The sequence below is a fragment of the Nicotiana sylvestris genome, chromosome 2 (genome assembly GCF_000393655.2).
Source record: "Nicotiana sylvestris chromosome 2, ASM39365v2, whole genome shotgun sequence".
NCBI classification, from domain to species: domain Eukaryota; kingdom Viridiplantae; phylum Streptophyta; class Magnoliopsida; order Solanales; family Solanaceae; genus Nicotiana; species Nicotiana sylvestris.
The window spans coordinates 41,495,959-41,502,887 of NC_091058.1; positions in this window are offsets into that span (position 1 = coordinate 41,495,959).

The window sequence follows — 6,929 nt, forward strand, 5'->3', positions numbered from 1 at the left end:
GATCTTGTGACTTTCCAATACTTGCCCTACCATGTTTGCCATTTCTCCTCCAGTAATGTTGCTCGGTACATATGCCTTACTCAGCACCTTCAACAAGGCATTCTTATGTGCATCAGAACTCTGCAGCAAAGCTAGAATAGAAATCTGTGCCGGTGTTTTGTTCAGCTGATCAATGATTGAGTATTCCTTGGATTGTATCTTTCTCCAGAGATCATCGGGCCCGATTTCAGTGATGGTCGGCCGACCAGAGGCCTTCTTACTCGACTCAGCTAAATGCTCTAGAGTATAAACCCTTCCGGTTCTTGTCATACCCTTTGCCGCAACTGTTTCCCCAAATTTAGCTTTCCTTTTCCTTCTCTCCTTGGCTGTGTAGTCCCAAGGTATGTCATTTGTATGGAACGGTGTTACGACTGACATTGCTACCGGAATGGGCACCTTTACTCCGAACGGAGCATGTGTTTTGGAGGGTGAAACCACAACTTTATACGGTGCGGGTGCGTTTGTTGGAGACCCAAACTCGACCTCAGTTGGCGTTGGCGTCTTTGTAGGGGGGTGCTTCAAACTCAAGTGGTACAGACATGTTTACCTCGGCATCCCCAGAAAGCTGAGTCTGGACTACAATTGGATTGAGGGTGACTATTGGCTTCTTTGGTTCGTCACCTTCTGTGATTAAACCGATCGATCCTTTGAGATCCCAATCATCCTTTATTTCAATCATGTGAACACATCCACCCCTATGGTTCGGCAGAGGGTTGTTGCGGACATTCAGAGTAGGCTCTTTTGCTATAATGATCTTGTTATCGATCAGAGTCTGGATCTTATCTTTCAGAGAGCGGCATTCATCAATGGTATGTCCCTTCATGCCGGAATGGTATGCACATGATTTATTTGGATTGACCCACTGAGAAGGGTTTTCAGGGGTTATAACAGGGATAAGGGTGACATAACCAGCAGCTTTGAGCCTTTCGTACAGCTGGTCAATCGGTTCAGCAATGGCGATATACTGTTTAAGGGGTCTGCGGTCGAAGTTTGGTTAAGGTCTAGGAAAGTTTTGATGTGTGGGAGGTGATTGATAGTGGGATGGCTGGGCATTGTAGGCTTGGTAGACATGTGTGGGTTGGGAATATCTGGGTGAAGTAGGTTGATATGTGGGAGGTGGGGGTGATTGGTAAGTAGGTGGTGGAGTTTGGTAAGAGGGTGCTTGGTAATTTGGGGCAGGCTGATATGTGAGTGGAGGTATAGGATAGGCTTGGTATTTGATAGGGGATTTGGCTCTTTGTGCAACCATTATGGCGCCTATGTCCCTTTTTCTTGGACGTACCACCGGACTATAAAGCCTTATTGGTAGCTTGCAAAGCTTCAAAGTTCGTAACCATACCACTTTTGATGCCCTCTTCAATCCTTTCACCCAGCTTGATAATGTCAGAAAATTTTTGGCTCTCAATCAACATTAGCCATTCATAGTACTGCGGGTCTTGAGCCCGGACAAAAAACTTGTTCATTTGTTCTTCTTCTAAAGCTAGTCTGACCTTAGAAGCTTCTGATCTCCAACGAGTAGCATACTCGCGAAATGTTTTTGTGGGCTTCTTCTTTAAATTCTGAATGTAGAACACATCTGGTGCATTTTTTGTGTTGAACCTGAACCTGTCCATAAAGTTGGACGCCATACTCACCCAGTTCGATCACTTCTTCGGGTCTTGGCTAATGTACCAAGACAAAGCATCTCCCTTTAGACTCCTCATGAAAATCTTCATGCGAATCCTTTCGTCTTTCCCTACTTCGACCAGTTTGTCGCAATATGTTCTCAAGTGGACTCTCGGATCCCCTGTACCATCAAACATCTCAAACTTAGGAGGTTTGTACCCCTCGGACAGTTCGACATCTGGTTGTATGCAAAGATCTTCGTAGTTCAACCCTTCAATCCCCTTACTTCCTTTGACTCCCTGAATTCAACTAGTCAATTTCTTGAGTTCCGCAACCAGGTTCCTGATGAGTGAGTCTTTATCATCAGACTCGGTGTGCTTGAGATAGGTTGGGTGGAGTGTGGCATGGTTTCCACATAGATGGGGGTGTTATGGTGGGCGTGGAAATGGTCATTTGTGGAATTCAGAGGTTTTGGGATGAGTAGTGGAGTATTATTGGAAGTGTGGGAAGTATTGCAGTGGTGGTGAGGAGCGGGATGGTTTTGTGGTTTTGAGATGTTTAGTGGAGGTGTGGGGTTCTGAGCATTTGGGAAATTAATGTCTGGAGTGGTGAGGGAAAATGACAAGTTTGCCAGATTCCGAACCTGATCAAGTTCCTCCTGAAATTTCAACGGTTTCTGCTCGAGTTGGGATGCACTTTCTTTAGATACCTGAGCACCATGAGTGACCTCTGCCCATTCAGTTAAGTTTTCCTTTCTAGTGTTGTTCAAATCTTCCATTTTTCCTTTGTTCTTGCTTCTGTTAGGAGGAGGAGTGGGTGGAGGGCCCTTTGATCTTGTGGAATATGATGACGATGCCAGAGTGCACGAACTAACCTTTGGAGAGGGGAGTAAATAAACAAAAAGTAAAAACAAAAAGGTAACAAGTCAGTGAGGATTATAAGAAAGTGTTGCGATATTTAAACACATAGTGCAAGAATGTAAATCGTGTCCTACATTGGGAGCCTTATTGTGCCCGAGGTCGGCCTAGCGACAAATTGATTTGGAGAACTTAGAATGCTAAATGCCTCATTTTATTGATAAAAAGCAGACGAATCCTAAAACGACGCTAAATAACAGGGAATAAAATGTCCCTAGTGATCATTGGCTTTATTACATTTCATAAAGTAAAAGAAAAACTCCTATCTATTTGGTCCCAGAAGGACCTTCCTCAGGTTGAACGCTCTCGTTGATCAAATACTCCAGTTCGCATAGGTTCACTAGTAAAAATGCCTTTGTCAGGTGTTCTCCTTCATTTCCCTCGGCGTTCTGGTAGTCGGTGACTCTTTTCCTCACTTTTCCTTCCAATTCCAGCAGACTATACTCCAGATATTCCAACTTTTCGCCAGCTTTGGCGGCCCTCTCTTTCCACTCATTGATTTGGTCATTTGTTGGAAGACTCCTCCACCAATCTAGCAAGAGTGAGGATATGCTAACCATACTGAAGTTGGGGACCTCGTTCTTCATTTTCTACAAAACAGAAGGGTTAAGACCCTACCCCTACCAGACTCGACAATTTAACATCAACAATTAGCATGAAGCATTTAGTTCTCCAAATAAATACATAGAACGTGGTAGTGTCCGTTTGGGTTTTGGGGAAACCCAGTGGACTTTGGACAAGGCTATCTTAAAGAGTCATTATGCGGACAACATAACTGACTCGGCAAGGTTTGACCATGATGCATGCACAATTTAAATAGAGTAATGTTTCTATGGGGTTTTAGACTGTTACCCTTGAGCGGACAACTCAAGGGGGAAAGGCACGGAACCGTCGACTACACCGTTGATCGACTGGTTTTACCGCAAATATGCCTTTTTCGGATTTAAAGGGTGATAATATCGGAAGAGCGCAACCACTCATTATAAGCGTTGCTATGGTATTTTGTTTGGCACGAGTGGAATATGATGTTGAAAACATACTTATGCAATAATTAGAAACAAGTTGTCACGTATTTGCACGTTCATAAAGTAATAATTACAATAATTTAAAACTGTAATAAAGGAGTGCAGTAAAGGAAAGCAGTAAAAGAAATAAGGGAAAGAAACAAGAGACAAGTTAGTTTTTGCAGTAGAAGAGAGAATTAAATGCTTAAAGGTATTAAACAAATAAGGCACATAAGAAATATAAAGTCACAGTAATAGCTTGAAATGGTAGAAGCCTAAAAGTATCCCCAGCAGAGTCGCCACGCTGTCGCGCCCCTTTTTTCTCATGAAATCGGGTTTATGATATTTGGGAGGACAACTCGTTCCCTTTTGGGAATTGGGTTTGAATTGAAGAGCCGCCACCTAATGATTTGAGTGCATTAGGACACTAAGGAAGGTTCGATTTGAACAACCATAGATTGGGTAAGAGCTTGAAATTATCACAAGGGGAAGGTACACCCCTCAGAATTCACTAGTGTGGTTCTCGGCTAAGCTATTGTTGTGACTTAAGTGCAAATAACACATAGGCAAACAAAGACTTCAAATAAGAGGGGATTTTCACGTAATGGTTGCAAGAAAAAGTAACTAAAAGGAGTTGATTTTCTTAAAAGAAATGGTTAAAAAGAGATTTAAGAGAGAAACTAAGAGAACAAAGGGAAGGGGGTCCTAGGTTTATTAATAATATGGATCACCCCACACAACACCCGGTAATCACTCCTCAATAAGGGGCTACACGATATGTTATCGCATGGTCATCATATCCATATCTACCCTTTCCCACCCCGTTGAGGTATTAAAGTGCGGAATGGTCTCCTTTACTTATTGCATGCTATTACCCACCCCAACCTTATCAGTCCCGGAGGCATTTAGGACTACTAATCCTAAAGGGGAGGGATATTAGGCTTATTTGTGGTTTCAAAAGGTAAAAATACTAAGGCGACAAACATAACATATATGCCAAGTATGGGGAAGCATATAAACAAATGAAAAGGCTCAAACAGACCTCCTTTAAGTAGAGAAAAGCAAGTAGTTAGCATGACTTACACGTACTATTTAGGGTTTGATTAAACTTAAAGGATCGAGGAAGACTGTTTTATTACATAGTTCATATAAGAAGCCCGAGTCAGGCCTGCCTGCTGGTTGTAGTATATAAAATCTGCTTTAGTTTATAAATTGTCCTATGGCTTGCCTAAGTATTAGACGAAAACCCTATAGGCATGATATCTACTGATTCTAGAAACAATGAAGTAAACATGAATACCTACTGATTAAAAAAATCATTTGTTATTAAAGAAAGGCGAGTTTTAGCAAAATAGCACAAGTTGTTGTGACTGGTTTTAGACTCATAAGCGAGTGAAGAGATTCAAATTTGTTTAAAGCTCCTATAGGCATGCTTTCTATGTGTTTTCGATTTTGGACACTTTTATAAACATAGTAAAAAATGCAGAAATCCTATAGGCATGACATCTAAATGTTGAACTTCGTTTAAGCCTATGAACATGATATCTAAATGCAGTTAGTTATTTAAGCCCTATAAACAGGTTTGCCTAGTGACAGATGCATATGCAGGATTCAGATTTCCAGTTAACTATGAGCATGGTATCTATATGAGAGATGCAGAAATTTAACTATAGGAAGGATATCCATATGAATGTAGAATTTCAGAAACCTATAGGTAGGATATCTATATGGGTGCAGAATTCCTTATGGACATGGTATCTATACATGAGAATGCAGAAATCTTTATAGACATGGTATCTATTTGAGAATGCAGAAATTCTTATAGACATGGTATATTTATGAGAATGCAATATTCCTATAGACATGGTATCTATATGAGAATGCAAGATTCCTATAGACATGGTATCTATATGAGAATGCAGAAATCCTTAAACTCCTATAGGCAGGTTATCTACCCCTTTTTGCATACATAATTAACCCTCCCTTTTCACTAACTATCGCCGAAAGTTTTATTACAAAGTTATTACAATCCAGAAAAGTAAAGTAAGGAAAATACATCAGAAATTAGAAAGTACAACCAAAGAGAGCCTGATTCAGACTTCCTGTCTGAAGTATGAAGTAAACCAACTCCAAGAGGTCATATTTCAATGCCTTTCTACTATTTGGGGTGTGTCAGAATTCCCTAAGAGTCCCATATGAACTCCGGGCAGTGCTTACACCCAAATGTATCACGGATTAAGCTTTAGTGCAGTGTGGATGGGCCAGCCCTTAGGTGTCCAAGTTCAAAGGGAACTCAAGGTCCCAAGGCAAGGCTCACAATATGGGGGCGGAACTTAAGGACTAAGAGAGAGTGCAAGTGCAGAAGTGAAATTCTGAAAGAGGAAAGGGAAAAGGGAATAACTTAAAATCAGTGCACATAGGGGTATAGGGGAGTGGGGGAATTTGCAAGAACACAAGAAGAGAAGGCTGATGGGCACACCCAACAATGGGATATGCTGGCACACCCTCTCGCTTATTTAGAGGTTAAGATCCCATTGGTTCAAAACTTAGTTCATGGACAACAACTCATATTGCCATGCCCTAAGTCACCACTCACAAACACATAGGGGTAATGGGATAGGGAGCAAAGATTCACAACAGGAACAGGCAGTAGAACATAGGCATACTAAGCTAAATGTCGAACTCTATAGAAAACAATAGACTAGACATGGATACAAAGACTGTAAGTAAACACATTTGTGATGCTGAAACTTAAATTAGGACATACCAGTTTCAATGAAATAAGTAGAAAAAACAGTAGTCTTGTAAAAGCCAAAGTGCAAACAGGATGACAGAATACTATAAGTGTGAGTTCAGAAGAGATTGTGAAATTGTGAAGTCTGAAGTGTGTGTTTGTGAAAAGGGTCATGCCTTTTATAGTGTAGAAAGCAGGCAGAAATAAGGTAAGAAAATAGTTTGAAAACGGATTGTCAATCAATTACACAAGGCTTCCTTTAATTAAGGGATTTAGATTCAAAACGAGTAAAATCATTTAATGAAAGGAATTGACTAAACACTTTGTGTAAAGCATGAAATTGAGGGCAAATACAAAAAGGTTATCTAAGGATAGGGTTTTGACAGTACACGGTTTGTGCAAATAAGTTAAGGGAGTCAATTATCAGCCAGTAAATCACAAGGTCTGAGATTTTGTATGAAAGAACCAAGTCAGAAAAGATGAAGAAGGGTTTTACTTAAGTCGAGTCACAGAGGAAATCAGTAAAAGATGGAAAGAAATCAATCAAACTATATTCAGACGGAAGTTTGCACTAATTACAAATTTGAAAACTATTTAGAGGAAAATTCATCATATATAAAGAGCATGTGA